Source organism: Podarcis gaigeae (genome assembly GCF_964106915.1).
Source record: "Podarcis gaigeae genome assembly, chromosome: 13".
NCBI classification, from domain to species: Eukaryota; Metazoa; Chordata; class Lepidosauria; order Squamata; family Lacertidae; genus Podarcis; species Podarcis gaigeae.
The window spans coordinates 29,808,142-29,830,001 of NC_139689.1; the positions used below are offsets into that span (position 1 = coordinate 29,808,142).

The 21,860-nt window shown below is 45.3% G+C and overlaps 1 protein-coding gene across 2 annotated transcripts in view; it reads left to right on the top strand.

Moving 5' to 3' along the window:
• The window catches only part of THRA (thyroid hormone receptor alpha), a 112,108-nt gene that overhangs the window by 20,105 nt on the left and 70,143 nt on the right, over positions 1-21,860 (top strand). Inside the window, exon 1 of one of the 2 annotated variants that reach the window (XM_083708845.1) lies at positions 4,320-4,370. The exons of the other annotated variant lie outside the window; for it this stretch is intronic. The gene's annotated coding sequence lies outside the window, so the exon portion shown is untranslated. Of the gene's footprint in view, positions 1-4,319; positions 4,371-21,860 lie in introns of those variants that run through there. 2 annotated transcript variants of the gene reach the window in all.

The following is a 21,860-nucleotide window of genomic DNA, read 5'->3' on the forward strand; positions in this document are numbered from 1 at the left end:
TGGTGTTTGTGTGCGCTCTGTTGAAATTTACCACAATGTCCAGAGAGACCCTACATTGTAGGAACTGTAGGAAACTATAAGGCATCAGCTAAACCAAAGCCATGAGCTGCTTCTCGCAGCAGCAGCAGGCCAGAAAGAAATTAAGCTTTATCTAGGGCTTGATTTGAGCCAAGTTTATCTAGTTTCAGAAGTGGCTAGTCCACCTGTGTGTCTCTTGTTATAAGTAGGGTGTGAAGCTGCTGGATATCTTCTCCAATTTTTTTCTCCCTTTAGAATCGTGTGGCATTTAGAGATACACTGCCCCTGCACATGGAGGCTCCATTTTCACAATCCCTAACAGTAGCCATTGATTTAGCTTCCATAACAATTTGCTTGCCTAATCTTTTTCCTTTCTTTTTTTTAAAGCACCAGTGCTTCTTTCAAAGGTTCTTCTTTAGTCCCCCCCCCCCAACCGTCTTTCTAAAATATTTTTTAAATCCCAGAGTCATTTAAACCTTGACTAATTATGTTAAGGCTGATTCCAGGGGACCTTTGACCCGCTCCGAGGATGGTTGCCATAGGTTCTGTTGCCCCTACCCCCGCCCAAGTTTTCGCTGCGCATGTAACTTGCATTGCCCAATGACATTGATTGTTTGCTTCAAAATCCGAGCCTTTCCCATGGCGTTTTTAAACAAGAAAATCAACCTTGAGATTGCTCAAGGGAGCTCCCTTTTGCCTCCGCTTCCCACTCAACAACAGAGAGCTGTCACAGAATCAAAAGTACGAAAGGGGGAGAAAAAGGGTGAGGTTGGGGGAGAAACGTCTGGCTGCTACTTTCGCAGAAAAGCTATTTTTCCTGTTTTTCTGGGTGGGTTGGGACTTTGCATGCAGAGACAGAAAAAGTGAGAAATGTAGATTTTTCTCTGCTGAACTTGCTGCAGTGCTACACTTTGCAATTGCTGCAAGGACGCAAGGGTGTTACACCCGTGTTCCTGCAGCCAACAAGTGAAGTGTGTGATTCAACGCCCATGTAAACATATGATTGGAAACCCTGGTCCAGGCAAGTAAGCAGGGGTTTAAAGAGGCGTATATGTGCAGGTATATCGTTCACACTTCGCATGTTGTGGGCAAGGTTGGTGCCAGCAGCTGTTCCTTTGGCAGCTGTGGGGCTGATCACCAAATCCTACTTGCGCCCACATTTGAATCCACCATCAGGGAGGTGAGCCCAGGTGCTATTTTAATTTTCCAAGATTGCCCCAAATGTAGTGTGACTGTGGGTATTCTGCAAATTTTAAATGGGTTCTGTTTGGAATACCTCTGCTGCCACACGGGCTTGCTGGGACACACCAACAGAGAAGGGAGTCCCTCCAGATATCACTTTGCCCAAGATGTTCCCAGGCCAGCCCTGCATACAGGCAGCAACAGTGTGACAACAGGGTCGCTTGCACCAGTTGCACAGCTACCCAAAAATATTTGTGGCACAGTGTGTGTGTGTGTGTGTGTGTGTGTGTGTGTGTGTGTCAGAGAGAGAGAGAACAGGTGTGTGGGTTGTGCACCTTGGTTCCATTGGGCAGAGGCGACAAAATAACTTTTGTTGGACTGAGTGAGTTTGTTAATGGAATCATAGCTTTGGAAGGGACATCTAGTCCAACCCAATATTTTGCCCAACGTGGAACTCGAACCCACAACCCTGAGATTACGAGTCTGATAACCTACCGACCGAGCCACATGCTCTTGTGTGTGGACTTTGGAATTCTGCAAAAGTAAGCAGCAGCCAGATTTGAAAAGGAGCAGAACCTAGGGTTACATGCAAAGAGAATGTGCCTGGAAAAAAAGGAAAGGTTTTCTTGTTTTTTTAAAATAATGTAACGAAAGCATTCTTTTTGGGGGCGTCTACCTAAGAAGCAACACAGCCTGGATAAATTCCACATTTCACCTAATCCAGCATAGTTTGTGGGCATTTTGGAAATCTCCACCTTGTTGTGAAAACTGCCTTCTACATGAAGAGACCGAAAGCTCACTCTCCGAACCCAAAGGATCGATTCCTTCTCCCAGCCTGCCTTGACTCGTGCTAGCCCAGAGAGAGAGAGAGAGAGAGCCCTATGCCGTCAGTTCATGACCTCCAGATATAGGTCAGCTGTTTTCCGGATCAATCGTCGGGTCCGCCTGTCACAGGCCCAAGCAGAGGGAGTTCCTCTTTTTGCTTGATGTTCTTGGAATCGGAGGGACGCGCTGGCAAGCCACGTGACCTGGCCCTTTTGTGTTTTTTTGCTTTATATTGCGGTCTCTCTCTTCACCTCTTACAAGGAGACGTGTCTGTTTCACAATAGCTTGTCCTGTCGCCATGCCGATGGGAGTGTGCGTTGCAGGGCGAGGCATTCTTGGACATACATCTGGCGTGACCTCCCCTGGCGCCTCGGTGTTCTTGGGCTCTGCTTTGAGAGACCTGACGTGATACTGTTGGGTAACCCCGGGCCGTGGATTTGTTGTGGGGACAGGCACTGCGAGTGACTCAGTGTCTCTCCCACTCCAGGGACCACACTCCGTTTCCTTTGCTTATGTCATCCTTGTGGCATCCTCCGTCCGAACCAGAGCTGCTGGCAGTCTCAGCAGCTGCTGTCCCTAAATGCTTTGGATTCCAGTTGGGTTTGCTAATGGAGGGGCTCAAGATAGATCCTCTTTGGAACAAGTGCCCAGGGAACAAGTACGTATTTATTTGCACGTTCGTTTGCACACCCGTTTGCACACAGGTATTTATTCTGTATGTCCCTTTGCCTTATCCTTGGTTTTGGATCCCTTGAACCTGCTGGCGGCATGCAGGGTTTGCCCTGGTCATGATATTCGCTCAGAGGCAGTCAAGATTCCCGTACACATGCGTGCAGGCAACTCCCAGCCTTTTTGCTAGCTCACTCTTGCTTGCTGGACTCTGGAACCTAAAATCTGGGTGTTCATTTTGTGTGGGGTAAAACCTGTAGTTTGAATAGTTTTGGAGAGAGATTGGAAGATACGATGGTGAGAAATGAAAGGTTTGGGATTAAGCATACAAAATGTCCAAAACCAATGTTTTCAGCCAACCTCTCCCCACACAAAAATAGTCGCAAGTTGGAGTTGCTGCAATAAATTGCCCAAATGTTTACAATCTGCATAGATGGGATGGTCCAGATCTCCGTCTTGGCTCCCCAGATGCTCTTGAACCACAACTCCCATCATTCCTGACCACTGCCCATGCCGGCTAGGAATGATGGGAGTTGTAGTCCAACAACATCTAGGCACCCAAGGCTGAGAAAGGCTGGTCCAGAATCCAGATAGCTACGGCTGCCTGATTCATTTTACCTGGGGGGTTCATAGAAGAGAGGATTCTGTCCTCGGAGGTGGTGAGCCTTCTGTTCACCCACAAACCATAGATCTATGCATTCGCTGGAACATTTACTCAAACCCAGGCAGACATCTGTTTGTGTCTTCAGCTAGAAAGGCACTTAGGTGGGCAGAGAGTGATGGCACAGGCTCTACTAGAAAAGGAGGCTGAATTTATTTCCCCCTTGTCTCTCTGCACACATTTTAAAATGTCCAGATTAAACCTGCACAGAGCAGGTGCACATTTGACTTTTGTTATATTGCTTGCCATCCATGCAAACCTGTTGGGCCTTGCAGCAAGGTATATCACCGTTGACATGTCCAGCTGCTATTAGGCATACACATTTGTCTGTATAATGTGTGTGTACCTATAGATGTATGCATGCATGCACACACACACATATTAAGTGTTTATTTGTTCATTGTTATATTTATATCCCACCTCTCTTCCAAGGAGCTCAAGGTGGTGTGCATGATTTCCCCCTTCCCCATTTTATCCTCGCAACATGGAAACTAGAAATTCAAAATTGTTTTGCCATGACTGCTGTGGCCTAAGGAACCCTTGGAACTGTAGTTCGATCAAAGGTGTTGATAACTGTCTGCTGGAGGTCCCTGGCAGCTTTGTGGAACTATCAGACCCAGAGTTCTTTTCAGAGTTGTAAATATTTTTAAGCTGGTTTTCTAGTCTTGGTAGTAATAGCGGAATGAGTCCCAAACAGTGCGATGAGACACACCGTTGCACCATAAGAGAACTGAAAGCTCCCACCTGCTTGCAGATTAGGCTGCCTCTTGCCTTGATTCCTCTTGCTCTGGCCTTGATTCCTTACCATCAGTCTCTGCTGTGGGTGGATATTTCTGCCACACCTGTACACTGAGGGAGCTTGAATTATTCAGATGCTCCAAAAGCAAATGCAGCAGCCTCTGAGGAGGCTACCCGTTGTTTCTCTGAATGAGTATCTATGCTGGGTTTACCTCCTTCCATGTAGAAGCCATGTCCATGTCAGTGCCAGAAACACACGATGTGGTCTCCTATGGGGGTAAGTAATACTTACTCTTTCCATACTCTAAAAGCAATAATATGGGATTTCCAGAAGTGTTTGAATTGGGAAATTTCTTGCAAAATATTCTGATGCCCAGAGATCTGATATAGCATGTTTGTTTGATGCACAATGTAATCCTATGCATGACTACTTTGAAATAAGTCCTTTGTTTGTTCAGTGGCTCTTGCTCACTAATTGTGTTTGTGATTGCAGCCTCATATTTCTTTTTTTTATTATAAATATTTATTAACAGTTTTTGAATACAATACACAACAAAGAAACAATATAACATATATCTTAACGTAGTTTCTTGACATCTTTGGACTCCCTCACGTCTCCTGCTCTTGCGTTCCTCACAATAAAATTTTGCCAGCAATTTATCACCTTGTTTCCAATCTTATTTATCTAATTTTCCCATGTTGTTTCTCTAATTTTAGATATCCTTTATTCAGATCCTAAGAGTTTAGTGTAGTCTAGTAATTATCCAAAAATTTATCTTTTCTTAAATCTAACTTATCTTCATAATTCCATCTAAGTTAATGGTGCCAAATTATTTATGATCTAGCAACCTTCTTAACATTCATACAATTTACAGTATTTTTGTAAATAGATCTTAAATTTCTTCCAGTCTTCTTCAACCATCTCCTCTCCCAGGTCTCGGATTCTGCCGGTCATCTCGGCCAGTTCCATATAGTCTATCACTTGCATCTGCCATTCTTCCAGAGTGGGTAGATCTTGGGTTTTCCAGGGCTTAGCGACGAGTATCCTTGCTGCCGTGCAGCCTCATATTTCATGTGCATAATTAGAAATATGTCATGCTAATTTCATGTGCCATATAAAATATCTGAAAAGTTGTTCTGGTAGCCAAAAGTAGTTTATCTGAAATAATTTGATTTAAAGGGGAAGGGGGCAGGATCTATAAATGGCATTTATTGCACATTAAGTTTTATACTCAAAACAAGTGCAAAGCTTTAACCAAGAAATTATTTTCATTGGGATATTTGTAAATATTTTAAGACATGTTAGTTCAGTAGCATACACTTCCCTAATGTTATTTAGAGTTTAAGAAAAATAAGGAAGGCGCTGAAAACTGTTCCAACATATGTTGAATAGCTGTGTGCATGAATATGTGTCCTTGGAAGACTCACCGGGGGAAAATGTTAATTGCAGATTTTAAAAAATTGAGTAGTACAGTATTATGTCCTTTCCACTTTCAATTTTACTTTTATTGCGTTAGTTCATTATGTTACTAATTAATTCTATCTATGAGGAAAATACATTTCTAAAAAAGAAAATGGGAATCCGTGGAAAAATTTAGTACTGGGTTTTTTCCTGGGGAAGAGATTGTTACCGCACACCACTGTTTAAAAGCAAACCTTTTTCAGATGTCTGAGTAGAGTGGCCATCAACTCACAGAATTTTAGGAAACAACTCTTGCAGAAAAATACCTGGAAGTGAGTAGAGTTAGGTCTTTTTTCCAGCCCTAGTTGGAGATTGAGCTTGGAACCTTACTGCAGGTTCCACTGCAGAAGTGCTACCACTGAACAGGGCTGCCCGCCACTCGTATGATTTAGTTGATTATAGGCACATTTGCACATTAATGAAGACTTCAGTGTCCCTTTTGAGCATATTGAAGGAAGTGGGTGTGCAGTTGTTAAAGAGTGTTTTGGACTTCCCAGGCTGAAATCCTTGCTCAGCTACAAAGCTCTCCAAGTGACATTGAGTACGTCTACTCGGGTTTCCTTAGAAATCTGGGGGATAAAATGTGATAAACGCTACTACACATTAATTAGAAGGAAAAGTTGCCTTCTAATATTTTGCTTTTTCATTCCCTGCTCGAGTACACCAGGAACAAAATAGGTTTTTTTAAAAAAAGGGTGCCCTTCCATCTTGGTCTTGGTGTATGCGGACATGCTGGCTGGGGCGGAAACATGCCTGCTATCGTGGCTCCACTTGTAGAAGGAGCCACACATGTTGCCAGCACATAACTGCCCGTGTTAGCAAACGTGTTGTTGCCATGCGCTTTGGGCATGCGCTAAGACTTGGCCACTGTGGCAAATTCCTTGATAACGTCTAGATCAGATTACCGTAACATCGCTTTGCGTGAGGTGCCTTTGAAGAATTTTTTTGGAAACTTCAGCCGGTCCAGTAGATGACGGCTGGATTGCTAACTGGAGTTGGCTGCAGAGAGCGTATATTGCATGTGCTTAAAGTGGTACGCTTAGCTTGCAGTGAAGTGAACTTCCAGGCGCAAATTCAGCCTGCTGGTTTTAACCTTTAAAGCCCTTAGCTATCGGGCAGCCGGGGTACATTCAGGAATGCCTTGTTTGTGTGGAATCCTAAGGCAATGGTGTTAAAAAGTGGACTATGTTGTGGAAGCCATGGTTCTTAGAACCTTATCAGGAACTCTGATTTGGAAAAATCAGTCATTTGTGTTCACATTTTGTTAACTGCATTTTAAATCCCACCTGTCCTTCAAGTTGCTCAAGGCACCAAATGCATTTTTTGCCCTGGTGTCCTCACAACAGCCCTGTGAGGTGGGTTACGCTGAGACTGGCTGAAGATCACCCAGTGAGCTTCATGACTGAGTTGGGTTTGAACCCTTGTCTCCCAGGTCCTAGTCCAACACTCTGACCACAGTCCCACACTTGCTCTCTTGTCATGGCAGACGAGCTTCCTGGAAAAACATACTGTATTTTTATTATCATCTTCCCTGCAACCCACAGATGCAGGAGAGTGTCAGAGAGATTCTAAAAGGGTTTAAAAGTGGATCTGCCTGATGGGAAGTAGTTTGAAATCCTGCTTGAAAGTCTAAAGGTCCTGCCTTTATATGAGGTGCCACAGGGAGTTGGGTCACCTTAGTGCGGGGGCTTATCCTTGTGGAATTTGCATCCCAAGGAGAGGGTGATATTTAAAAGGGTGGTGGAAAACACTCTGTGGTCTTCATAGCCCTTATCTGATTTTTTAATTTTTTTTAGAAGGTGGATGCTCTTCCGGTTTAATCTTCTCTATTTTCCTGTGCATTGTTGTATTTATAGTCAATACTGTGTGTTAGCTTTTGCCATCTTGAGGGCCTGTTTTTGGACTGCAAGGTAGGGTGAAAACTTTTTTAAAAAGAGAGAGCAAATGAGAGTCTCTAGCATTGCAACCGCACCCATGCGTGCAAATCTTCCCTACCACCGACACATCTGCAAGATCATGCAAACACTTAGCCTAGCCTTCCCCCCCAATCCTGTCACTCATCCTCCCTCTTGCCAGATGTTGCTGATTTTTTGATTTTTTTTGGTTAATCAGCTTGCGTTGTCCCTACCCTCTGCAAAGTGTTCTCTGGATTAAACCTAAGCAGGGCTGAATCCTCACGCAGGTCACTTAACGCCATTCCCTGTAGCTCCATCCCCCCATTCTTCTGTCTGTCTGCTTGCCAGATGGGTGCTAGTTGGCAGCCTTGATCATGCTGCAGTCTGGGGGTGGGATTGGGAAGAGAAGTGGTGGTTCCCCAGTTGAGTAAAGAAGCTTACAGAACTACTCCAGTCGGAAGGGATCTCATCAGATCCCTTTCCCCTAAGCCCCCCACACACCCTGAACCATCTCCAGCAGATACCAGCCCTGGCTTGGAAAACCACCTACGGAAAGAGGTGCTTCTTGCTATTTGTAGGGATGTGTAATCTTTGGCCCTCCAGATGTTGTGGAACTCCCATCACTCCAGACAGCATGGTCAGTGGCTGGTGATGTTGTGGTCCTGCAACATCTGGAGAGGCACTCGTTCCCCACCTCTGACCTTCCTCCTCAATATTGCTTGTCCTAGGGCTGGACTTCTCTGAAAGGTGGAATGTTCTTCCCTAATGCCCAACCCATATCTACCTCCCTGTAATTTATTATAATCCTACAGCAACATCAGTGCACACAGTGCTTTTCAGAGAGTGCAAGTCAACTGAACCTTGCCCCCAAGGAGCTTACAATTTAAAATATGACAGGAGAAATGAAAGAGGGGGAGGATGTGTGAGAACTGCAGGTACCTATACATAGGACTAGTTGCAGAAGGATATAGAAGCTTTGGGGTTCTGCCAAGGCCTTCACAAGAGAAGTGGGTTTTGAGGGCCATTGCTTCGTGGCTGAGCATCCCACGATTTAATCCCTGGCATCTCCAGGTAGTTCTGGGAATTGTCCCTTGCCCACAGAGAGGTCTGTTCAAGGTAAGAAGGAGATGCCATAGAGGAGCCCAAGGAGGCAGTTCTATGCTTGAGCAAGGAGACAACAATAAGCATAAGGAGACCTTCAGATGACTAAGGATGATGGAGCTGGAGATGCAATGGTCATGGACAGAGACACATCAGGGTATAAGAATGGGAAGATATTGGTGCGGGGGAGGCCGTTGAAGACTTTGAAGTTGGGGCCAAGAATCTTGTGCTGGATCCGGGCGAGGGATCATAATTCAGTGACATTGTGTGGTTTGCATGCAGCAGCCGGTCAATTTATTTTAATTTTTTTGCAGCAGTTGATTCATGAAACACGCCTGGAAAGCTGCTGCCAATGAGCATAAATTGTACAGTGGTACCTCTGGTTACAAACTTAATTCGTTCCGGAGGTGCGTTCTTAACCTGAAACCGTTCTTAACCTGAGGTACCACTTTAGCTAATGGGGCCTCCTGCTGCCGCTGGCATGCGATTTCTGTTCTCATCCTGAGGTGAAGTTCTTAACCTGAGGTACTACTTCTGGGTTAGCGGAGTCTGTAACCCAAAGTGTTTGTAACCCAAGGTACCACTGTACTGGGTTGGACGACACTCTGATATCCTGTAAATCAGCTTCCTGTGTTCCCATGGGAGCAGACAGGAAGTCTGTGTAGGAATGTGAAGAGGGGCATCATGTTATCAGAGCAACGAGAGAGATGAATGATTTGGGCATCAGAGTGATGGATAGAGAGAGGTGCCTGGTCCAAAGTGATACAGTAGAAGGAGGAGAGGAGATTGCAGCAGTTACTCCAGGTGAGACATTAGCAGGCCAGGGAAGAACGTTTCCCCCCCCCTGAGTTTGTTTGTTTTTTTAATTAAACACGTGTCTTCTTACCGAAAACTGCAACTAGTCTTTTTTTCCCTGGTGTGCTTTTAAAATATTTGAATGCCATCATCTGTATCCCCCTCTCCTTGGCCCTTTATGCCATGAATATATCTGGTTCCTTTAGCCTGCCCTGGTGGGTTTGGCACCTGAGACCCTTTTCCATATTAATATACAGTGGTGTGGACTTTTCCCTATTAAGGCTTGTGCTGCAGTCAGTGAGTGGGGTTTTTGCACACAAGGTTTAAATTGGTTTGGGCTTACGTTGCGGTGCAGCGGGAGTGGACAATTTGATTCCTTTTGCAACATTTGTCATTTTTTTCTGTTTTGTTTGTTGCCGTCTCGTGTGCAAATGGCATTAGTCTTGAGGATGCCACGCGAGTTGCAGCTGCTTTTCTAGAGTTTGTCTTCTCTCTTCTGAGTCTCCCCTCCCAATGCCCCTTAGTTTGTCAGCTTTGTTTTTGGAACTGGGGGGGGGGGGCAGTCTAAAAAGCCGCCTGGGGAAATAAGGCCCCTTCTGCACTATACATTTAAAGCGGTGTCATACTACTTTAAGCAATGGTGGCTTCCCCCAAAGCATCCTGGGAACTTCAGTTTGTCAAGGATGCTCCCATTCCCCTCACAGAGCTACAATTCCCAGAGTCGTTTCACAGTCAATTCCTCTTCCATGGAAACTCTGTGAACTGTAGCTTTGTGAGAGGAATGGGAGCACCCTTAAGAAACTGCAGCCCCCAGCTATTTTTGAAGGGAGCCATGATTGTTTAAAGTGGCACGACACATCTTTAAATGTATATACTACATATATGTCATGCAGATTGGATAAATTTCTCGATTTTGCATATCAGTGTTTTGTTTTTGTGAGTCCTGGGAAGGGCACTGAAACTATGACCTGGAAATCTTATTAAACACTATACCTCTCTGGCATCGTTCCATTTCTGTAGGTACAGTGGTACCTTGGTTCTCGAACTTAATCCGTATCTGGAGTCTGTTCGACTCCTGAAACGGTTCGAAAACCAAGGCACGGCTTCCGATTGGCTGCAGGAGCTTCCTGCACTGAAGCAGAAGCCGCATCGGACGTTTGGCTTCCGAAAAACGTTTACAGACCGGAACACTTACTTCTGGGTTTGAGGCGTTTGGGAGCCGATTTGTTCAACAACTAAGCCTTTTGAGAACCAAGGTATCACTATTGTCCACAGGAACTGTATCCATCCACATCCATCCTTTTGTGCTGAGCTTCCTAGGCACAGGTGCGGGATTTCCAAGTCCATGTACAAGCGATTCTTTTTTCCTTTTGCCACTGTCCCAGGGAACATCTGCACTTTACCACTGAATTGGAACCAACTGCAATCCACGAAAAACCTGGTTGCAGTTTGCTCCGGGATCCAGTGATAAAATGCTGGTTTTCCTGGGAAAAGTGATGAAATCATAATTTTTAAACAACCCACTCAGACATGGACTCGGAAATCCTTTTGTGCTGCATGTATAGACACAGCTCCTGGAAGTGTGGACAAGGCCTAAGTTCTCAGAATAGACCCATTGAATTTAACTGAACTTAAATTAGTCATGTCCTGATTTCAGCAGATGCACTCTAAGCATGACTAAGGTTGGATGCAAACCTGATGTGTTTTAAAAACCTATATTTGCAAAAAGGGATACACACGGTTGAAATATTCAGAGTGTTAGCCATGTTGGCCTGTGTTGCAGCCAAAGCAACAAAGAATCTTGAAGCATCTTAAAGACTATAACACAATTATTACGGCACAAGCTTTTGTGAAATAAAGCCCACTTCATCAGATACACAAAGTGTCCTTCTCAGTTGCAAGCTATATTTCCATATGAGTGGGAGGGTTTGTAAGTAGTTAGGTCAGAGGGAAATGAAACGCAAAAAGCACACGCAATTAGAACTTGAATGCATGAAAAAGAAAGCACAGTGACCCTTCAGAACAGCAATGATAGGTAATAACATAATCAACTTAGAAATTAATATCTTTTGTCTCTATTCAGAACCAAATGAATGGAATTTAATTCCTTGATTAACTGTAAGCATTGGGACTTTGCTTTCAAGTTCCATTGTTCAAGGACGACCATCTTTAAGATTAGTAAGAGGGTGGCCTGGTAGCTTGAAATGTCTCCTGCCAAATTTCTGTTTATAGCAGAGGTTTTCAATCTTTTTGGATCCATGGCTCCATTGACCAACTATATTCTTTCTGCGGCACCTCTGTGGGGCTAAGGAGCCCAGATATGTCACCCCTTGCCTGCAGAGCTGGTAGCCTCTCAACCCTTTTTGAACACCCTTCCTTGTGGAGTGTCCCCTCAGCCTCCTCTCCTCTCCTCTCTCCTCTGGGCAGCCACTGCTGCCAGCCCTGGTCTCTGAGCTGCCCCCCCCCTGCCCCAAAGAGAGGTACCTCCTCACACCGCCCCACAGGAGCCTGGGAAACAACCCTTGGCCGGCCCCAGAGACACCATTCACCTGGGGAGCTTATAGCTGGGGCTGCTGCAACAAACAGCTGTGCAAACCTTTGGGAGGCAGAGACGCAAGAGGGCATCAGAGGAGGGAGGGCAGGAAAGAGGGACAGAGGTCAATGTTACCCATGCCACCCCTGACCATCATTCAAGGCACCCCAGGGTGCCATGGCACACTAGTTGAAAACCACTGGTTTATAGTATTGCCATTTCTGTTTTCAGGTTTGTGTCCATTGATTCTTTTTCACAAGGACTGGCCTATTTGTTCTGGCAAATAATAATAATAATAATAATAATAATAATAATAATAATAATAATAATAATAATAATATCATCTTATTTATACCCCGGCCAGGGTTGGGCTCAGGGCAGCTAACACCAAATATTAATTACAATAAAACATGATAGAAAAAAGCCAACAGTAAACAAACAAACAAACAATTAATTAAAATACGGCTTAAAATATGGCTTAAAATGCAGCCTCATTTTAGTAGTAGCCCATAAATCAAGACCATAAAGGGAGGAAACATCAGATATTCACCCGAGCCAGCTATCCATCCTGGTCCTACATGGGCCAGCAAAAAAGCCAAGGGAAAATTTATATACCAAACCCCATATAAGGGGTCAGAGTGAGTCTAAGCTGAAGGCCGGTCGGAACAGCTCCGTCTTGCAGGCCCTGCAGAAAGATGTCAAAACAAATGCAGAAGGGCATTTCTGGCTGATGGTAGCATGTATCCCATTGGAAGGTGAACTACTGAAAATTCAGTTTCTTGAGAAGCTTGGTTCTGTGAACTGCAGGCTGGTGATAGCTAGCTTCTGAGTCTTGGAAGCCTCCTGTCAACAATCGCAGCACTGTAGTGATGAGTTGTGTTCGGTTTCTTACCTGCTTGGAGAACTCTTAAATCAGCCTTCTTCAGCCTGGAGCCCTCCAGATATCTGGGACTATTAACTCCCATTAGCCCCAGACAGCACAGCTGTTGTAGTGCAAAAACATCTGGAAGGCACCACTTAGGAGAAGGCTGCCCTAAATCTTCCCAGGGAGTGCTTCTGGCCGACTAGTCATCCTGTACCTTGTACCTGTTCTTTTGGCTCTCCGTTTGGTCTGCTTAGTGCTAATTACTGAAGTGAGCGAGCTTCCTCTAAAGCATCTTACCTTCCTGATCCACTTTAGGGCCACTAAGCTGACAGGTTGTGGAAATGGCTGGTGCAGGAAGTGGCCATTGCGTTAAGCTTCACAACGCGGCCTTTGGCATGGTGGTTTGTGATGGTTTCATGTCTCTTCTCCATTTGGGCCGCAGAATGTGAAGCCTAAGAGTTTCCTGTGTGTTCACTGCACATCTTTCGACTTTTTTTTTTTAAAAAAAGACTGAAAGCTTCTAGCCCTCGTGGTGAAACAAAACCTTTGAATGAAAGCCTGGGTTTGATTGTTTTTTATGCATGGGATTAGATAAACGGTATCCTGACCAAGGCTTTTGGAAATTGCTCATATTCTTCTGGACTTCCAGAGAAATCTTATGCATGTTTACTTGGAAGTAAGACCCACCGTATTTAGTGGAGCTTAGTCCTCGGTAATATGTCAATAGGATTTGAGACTTAATTGGCTTATGATTTATTTATTTATTTGGGTGGATATTCATGCTGATATGCAAGAGCCATTATTTTAAATGTGCATTTTGTGAAGTGGAGTTGACTTTTTTTTAATTAAAATAATCTGGTTTTGAGATGGAAGGAATTTGATTGTGAACAGCAGGTTGTGCACAGGGATTTTGTGTGTGTGTGTGTGTGTGTGTGTGTGAGAGAGAGAGAGAGAGAGAGAGAGTGCAGAAGATCAAGGACCGCTTCTCTCCATATGAACCAACCTGGATCCTGCAATCACCATCTGAGGCCCTTCTTTGTGTGTCTCCTGCAGGAGAGGTCTGGAGAGCGGCAACACAAAAGCAGGCCTTTTCTGTGGTGGCTCCCCACTTGAAGAATGCTTTCCCCAGGGAGGCTCGCCTGGTGCCTTCGTTACATGTCTTTAGGCACCAGGCAAAAGCATTCCTCTTCTTCCAGGCCTTTGGCTAATTAAACCATCTTCGGCCTTTTAAACTGCGTGTGTGAGAGGTATATGTGTGTGTATCGTTTTTGTTTGTTATTATAATATGTATTTTTGTGTTTTTTATATGTGATCTTCAGATACAAATTTAATCAATAATAACAGTAATAGTAATCTTCAAGCCAGATCCCAGAAAGAACTGATGGCGTATCCCATCGTTGACAGCCTTAAACATAATGACAGGCTGTGCAATGCCTTACAACATGATGTGGGAGTTGAGGTGTAAACATTAACAAATCCTATTCATTTTAGGGAATGAGTGACTTGCCCGCTTAAAATAAATAAATCCTGATTTTGCACCTCATCTGGTTTCAAATATTCTACCGGGCATTGACAATGCACACTCAAAAGTTTGCTTGCCCAACCTTGAGGTCTAGAAACATACTTTCTCAGAGAGGAGCCGGAGATTCTCTGCAAACCAGAAGAGGAGATACTAACTGGTGGTGCATAGAAATCATTTCCCTTGCCTTCCCCCACATGCTGTGGCAAGGGGAAGGAACCCATTTGCTTATTATCCCGTTAGTCTCGGTCCTCCCCACTTATCTCATTGCTGCCAGTAAATTTCAGCTGCAACCTTATAACCAACCCCAACCTCCTCCCTTGCACTGCTGTTTATAATCTCCAAGATTTATTATAGGCACATGGATTCTTCTTATTGCAGCATGCAAACACCCCCACGCATCTATCCCAAGTTGCTTCTTTGCTCCCTTGTGTGTGTCTCACTGTGTGTGTTATGCCACACTACAATATCGCAGCAGGGTTCCCTTGCTACACACACACACACACACACACACACACACACACACACTCCTTCGGCCACCACTTTGTTTCCAGGTGCAGCTTGGCTCCCTCTCAGCCCTGGACTTCGGCCGTGGCTTGTTTTGCAGCTGCAGAAGTCCTGAGTCAGCAGGAAAAATCCTTGCTGGGTGCAGGGATGGTGGGAACTGGGAGCCAGCCAGGCGGTTGCATGTTAAGAGGGTTGTTTAAACGGCTGGAAAAGGGGAGCCAGTTTATCTCCTGCAGTGACAAATTCTCTGTTTCGTTCGGGGCTTAATTTGAACTTGGAGCCTGGCCAAGGCTAAAAGCCCTGGAACCTACTTGCAAAGGGTGTTGCCGACATGTGCTTCCCTTCTCCCTAAGAAGAAGGAAAAAGGGAGTCTCTGAACATGGGCAGAGCACTTTCCCTTCTCTGCCAAGGAGCCAGAATAACCTCTCATGAATCTTGGGTTAAGAAGAAGGCCAGCTTTCTTGGCAGAGGCGAGGATGATGTGCAGGCAGAACTGAGACCTAGAGAATCTGGAGCCTGAGAACCGAAGCACAGTTTTGTCTACGTGCCAGAACGACTCCTGACAGAACCGCTCTCGCTGATTCTTCCTTCCTGTGCTCCAGTGACGGTGGCCTAGCCCCATAACCCTTTAGCAGCCGGTGGTTGCCGCAGTCTGATGAGGATGTGCTATCCAGTAATTTTCCGCGCAGGTGCAATATTTAATTAAAATAGGGTTCTCTTCCCTGCCCTGGCATGCCCCTCTTCTGATGCTATCAATCATGGTATCTAGACTGTGCTCATGGAGTAACATGAGGAGGAGCTGTAGTACGTATCCCTCTATGTTTGAGGGAGGACCATAGCTCTGTTGCAGAGGATTTGCTCCTCCTGCTCCTTGATCTAGGAATGCCCATTGTTTAAAACCTTCATGAGCTGCTATTGGTCAGTGTGGGCGATGCTGAGCTAGACGGACCAGTGACCTGACTCTGTGCAAGGTAGCTTCCGATGCTCCTAGAAGGCATGGTGCTACAGTACCTCTGACCTTTCTGGAGGGCTGGATCTGAAAGGTGATGTTGCACCCCATGGCTGTTGGGGTGGCTGCCTCAGGGTTCCAGCCTTCCCCTCATGCGTTCTGAAACATCTACGTGAAATCTCTAGAATAAGTCATCCAGAGGTTTGAGATGAGCTGTCACCACCAGCGTGCAGAGAACACTCAACTCCTTTCCATTTGCTAATCCCAAGGAGGTAGGGTTGGGGTGGGATGGTAGGGCAAATATCTTGAAACTTAATCCAGATAAGATGGAAGTACCATTGGATGGGAAGACCACTAATGCAAACCAAGGTTTGCAACCAGTTTTCAATAGGGTTGCACTGACCCTGAAGGAATCAGCTATTTGGTTTTACTCTTGAGTAGACCCATTGAAATTACCGTATTTTTTGCTCTATAACATGCACCCGACCATAACACGCACGTAGTTTTTAGAGGAGGAAAATCCGTAGGCATGCCACCCGTAGGCATTCCCTCCATAACATGCACAGACATTTCCCCTTACTTTTTAGGAGGAAAAAAGTGAGTGTTATGTTGCAAAAAATACGGTAAATAACCTAATTTAGGACTCATCCAGGTTTCTACTTGTTCCGAACAGATCCACAAAAGGTTATCTTGCAAATGCTAGAGGTGTTCAGTAAGTGGTCTTGGTCATCATCTAATTTTTACAGAAGAGACACTATGAGCCTTCTGCTCCACCATCTTGCAAAACAAACCACCAGAAAGGCCATGTGCACCAGTCATCCAGCATGCTTCCTTTTGCCTCCAGGTTCACAGTCAGTGTTAGAAATTAGCCAGGCGCCAGGTGCGTTTTTTGCGACTGGGCGCGGATCCAAATGTGACCACATGGGAGATCTCTGGATGCCTGGTTGGCAACTAGGGAAAGCAGAATGTCACTTAGAGAAGGATCCTTGGAACTTGAAATTCTTTTTATTCTGGATTCTTTCATTTGAAGTTTTAATGTGTTGCAAACTGCTTTGAGATTTGTCCTTTATAATATAAAGCGGTATAGGAATGAAGTGAATAAAAATAATACTAATAGCGAACTTCATTGGAAAAGAAATGCACCTAGACATTCCATTGTGGCGACTGTAACCTAGGTTTAAGGCGCCTTTTAGCGATTAGATTATACTGTATATTTGAATCTTTAACATAGTTGGCAACTGCTTGGGGTGTGTGTGCAGGAGGTGGCTCAGTGGTATTTGCTTTGCATGCAGAAGGTCCCTGATTCATTTCCCCCCAGCACCCCTAGGTAGGGCTGGGGAAAATTCCCTGCCTACAGTGTTAGAGAGCCACTGTTAGTCAGAGCAGACAATACTGAGCTAGATAGACCCAGTAGTCTGACTCAGTATAAAACAGCTTCCTCTGTTCCCATGCTTTTAAGGTTGCAGTATTTGACCCTGGAGTACCCCAGTTGATGTTCCCTACTCAATAACTTGCATGCTGCTGTGCGGATGAAGTATAGAATCGGACTTTGTGTGTGTGTATGTAATCTCTGAAATTATGTATTTTGACCACACAGCATTTTAATGGCTTCGATTCTAGCGATAGCCGGTGTTTGTGTGCTGTGCTGGAGAATCTTGGAAGTCACGCTGACCTTCAGATCCGCAAGAGCGTTGGCCATCATTCCAGACACTAAATCTGCAGGCGTCGGTTATGTGACATGCTCTGTGAACTGGATTATATACGAGTGTTTGTACATATATTTATATAGTTTGTGTGTGTGTGTGTTTTATCTGTTTGTCTTTTTTCTCCAGTTTGAAACCCTCTGGTTATTTGGCACAGGAGGAATTCTGTGTGCTTTTATAGGAAATGATTTGCATCTCTTGTGTTTTGGGAAGTGGCCCGCTTTTGATGTTATTGGAATTAGTTGCTGTATTAAATCTCTTTTTTAAAAAAACCAACAACAACGAAAACTGAAATGACAGTCCTAGACAGCACTTACTCACAAGTAAGCAGGGAAGTAGCAATTGATGCGGATGATTGGGCCAAGCTGTCTGGGAGGCAGACTTTCACAAAGGGCATAAAGAATCCATTTATAAAGAAAGCCATTTGCACAATTGCTAATTGTATGAGTGGCAACTGTCTAAAAGTAAATCGTAGGTGTAAATTGGTACCGTGACATGGGGGCCATGTTGTCATGTGTTGTTTTTTTTAAAAAAAAACCTTTGTCCCCACTGCAGTCATAATTTGGACTGGGGCTTCCATGCCCAATATTTACATTGGAGATTTTAGTTGGAGTGAATGGGAAACCAAAAAATTAAAAGCAATCACAGCCCTTACCATGCAACTATTTTATCAGTGTTGCTAATAAATAACGCACCATTTCTGATTAGCACTTTCAAGTGTGCAAAGTGCTTCTTCGCCTACATTATGCAGTTGTAATCTTTACCTATAAGGTAGGTTAGTAGCATTGTCTCCTATATTGCAGGCAGCAGTGGACTGAGTCTGAAAGAGAGAGAGCGTGTGGTGAGATTTGAACCCAAGGACTTGTTGCTCAGTCTCTTAGCTTCTCCGCTAAACCGCTTTACACCACTATGTCACCACCTTCCCCCAAAGCATTCTGGGAGCTGTAGTTTGTTAAAGGTCCTGGCAGTTGTTAGGAAGCCCCTCTTCCTCTCATGGAACTACAGTTCCCAAAGTGGTTTTACAATCAGTACCTCTTCCCAGGGACTTCTGGGAATGGCTGTGCCACAGGTCCACACAGTTGTTGAGCTGAAAATTAGCGATAGCAAACATTTGGCTTGAAAAGGCTTTTTTGTGAAGGTGAAAGGTATACACCAGTGGTGTATTTTGTTTCTTTCCTAGAGCTGTGCTGAAATTTTCTCCTTCATTTCCCTCCCCCCTCCAACCACTCTCCCATCAGTTAGCGAGAGAAGAAATTGCATTTGAAAATTATCAAAAGGAAGGGAGAAATGTTTTGGTGAAGTTCCACTGTGGAGGGCTTTTGGTGTTCTTAATTTACCTTTGAAGATGCCCTTTTATTTCATTCTGCAAGTCATCTCTCCAGTGGCCTGGACCCTGCAGCCCAGGGCAAGACACCATGAGTTAATTCTTCCCGTGAGCTGGAAGTGTGGGCAGCCAGGGAATCTGCAATGTGCTGGATAAATGTTTATCAGAAAGAAAGAAAGAAAACCCCTCATGCATCACACTTGGCCACCTCTGAGTTCAAAACCCTTCAGCCAACGCAGTTCTTAAATGCCCTCCGAATGAGGCAGAAAAACAGAAACCTCTTTCCAAAGGGAAGGCAACTTTTGAGACATTGGAGGATGGATTTTGGCACAGAACCAGCTTTTTTCACCTCCATATTCACAGTGCTGACGCTCCTCCCACCAGCGATGGCAGTTTTTCTCTCGACAACAGAGAGCTGCCATGTATTTCCAGCAGAAATTCCCTCAGAAATGCTCAATGCCATGATGTAACATGGCCCTGAGGGAGCTTGTGGGTAAAAGAAAAAAACATGATGGCAGCCCGAACAGTGTCACGTGGTGCCAAAACGGCCAACTCTAGCTTTAATTCCCAAAACTGGAGGGAAAACCAGAGGTTTGTTTTGATGCTGAATGGTCCAGCGCACTGAGGGCCACTGCCTCCCAGCCCCAAAGCGGCCAGACCCAGAGGCAGAGATCTTCCCCATAACTGACATGCTCCTAAGCACAGGGCACCTGTGGAGATAATGGATGCCTGCTTCCTAGCTCCAAGGCGAAGAGGAAGGCTTTGACACCCTCACTGAACGGCCATGGGTTATTTGCCTTGTTGGTGAGGATGGTAGGCAGCTGGCCCAAGGGTATCTGTCAGGCCGCACAACGACCCCCTCATCCAGTTTCCAGAATATTCCGAGTCTACTCCTAAAATGGCTCCCCTTCCCATCATACACAGGGTTCAGACCTTGGATTGTATTTGGGGCAGAATGAGACCCCATCCCTAATTTGAAGGCCAAGCTTCTTGTTTCTCCTGCCACATAGAGTTCAACCCACATTGCTCCACGTCGTGGCTGCTGTCTGTGAAGCGAGGCGGCTGCAGTGGGTTTGGGGTGACATTAAGGGTGATGGGATGGGAGCCAGGACAGATGGTGTCCTGTGGGGCAGAAACAGAACAGTCTGCTGTGCAAGCTCAGCTGCGGTGAGCTCTTGCCCAGCTCTGCTCCCGCAAGAGAAACCTGCAAGTGGATTTTCCCCGGTGTTGATTTGGTATGTTCAGCATTTGGATTTCCCACCCCCAAACCAAATTGCATACTGTAGTTACACTTCCCCAACCCCCACTGCCTCAATGAGGGTTTCTATTGTCAAGTTGTTTATTTTCAGAAAATGCAACTTCCAAATTTCACAGAAGCTATGCATTCCATGAGAATTTGAATCATCGCAAAGGTGTTTGGGGGAGCGGGGGGGGGGGGGCTTGTTTGTTTTTAAAAAGTGACTTTCAGTTTACACACCTAAATTTCAGAGGAGCTTTGCCTGTCCCTGCTCATCTGGATAAGCAAATATTTCAAGCATTGTTTTGGCATGTTTTCTTTTTTTTGGGGGGGGGAATCCAATTTGTGTGGAAGCAGGGGTGTTGGGAAGAGCCCTAGTGTGCAAAGGAACATGGAAGGGGGGGGGGGACAAGTCAGGTACAGTTTAACTCCTTCCTTCCTGCAGCTGAGCTCTCTTGCAAGCTTTCTCTCTCTCTCTCTCTCTCTCTCTCTCTCTCTCTCTCTCTCTCTCTGTGTGTGTGTGTGTGTGTGTTTGCGCAACTGCGTGCCTGCACTGTGCACAGAAGAGGGTGTGTGGGCCCTGGCTCAAGTTTACGTGGGAGCCATGGTGGCCTCCCGCAACAGATGCTGTGTGGTGGATTGTGCTGCATTGACTGCCCTTTTCTCCTCTCCCCCCCCCTCCCCGCTTTTCCAAGCACTTAGGCTTAATTAAACATCTTCCGAATTGGCTGGACAAGGAACTGCCTGGGCCTGGCTGCATGCCACCCCTTGCAGGGTGGAGAGGCTTTAGATGGGGACACTGGCAAAGGGCTTGGATTTGTCACAGTCAAGCAACAGCACCTCCTCCCCATCTTCAGTGGAAAGGTTTCTCTCCCCCCCCCCCCCGCCTTCTCCTTTGGGTTTCTTTTGGACATACAAGCTCTTTAATCTCTACCTACTCATGCACTTCCCCCAATTCTCTCCTAATATGCATTCAGCCTCAACCAAGATAGTCCAGGCAAGAAATCGCTATAGGTGTTAATGCCTAGAATCTAAGGACATATCCCCAACCACCGTGAATTCTGCTCAGCTCTGGTTGTTTAAACGGGTTGGCTCTGTTAAAACCGGGTACTAGAAATATATTTTTCTGACCCCGATTGAGTTTCTCACTGCTTGCTGTCCAGTTCTCCTCTTCCTTCTCCTCCTCCTCTCCTAAGCACCTTTTGGCTTCCTGATAAGGTGAAGGAAGGACTATACCATTCCTGTTAAATCGGGGAAAGTCTTATGAAAAAAGGAAAGGACACACTCAGATTGATGACACTGAACCTTCGTTTGTGGGGAACGTCCAGCCTGCAACGGCTCCATTTTCGTTAGACGGAAGGAGGAGTCAGTGCGGGATGCAGAGCTAAACTGTATGCATTCAGCAGCATTGGGTGATGCAACTGGTACGATGCTGTACCATTTCCAGCTGCAAAGGGCAGTGAGGGGGTAGTGCTGCATGTTTGAATAACCTCCCATTTAAAAGACAGAGAGATTCCCTTTGCATAGAAAATAGCCTGTTAGAACTGCTCTCTCTCTCTCTCTCTCTCTCTCTCTCTCTCTCTCTCTGTGTGTGTGTGTATGTTTAATGTTGGAGGCTTTTAAATGTCTGATTTCCCAGCCTGAGATGGTGTACTCCAGCAAAAGCTGCATCCCATAATTTTGTTTACCTGAAGGAAGCAAACTTGATAACCTGAAAGAGGTGCTTCACCTGCTGGCGTTCCACCACCGTCTCCCCACCGCCCCCCAAAAAGACTGTTCATGTACTCAGGGTGGTTGAACACTACCATGTTTCCAGTTTTTAATGCACTCAGAGTGAAAATAGATGAAGTGTTGAATGTGGAGGTCTGTCCTGTGCG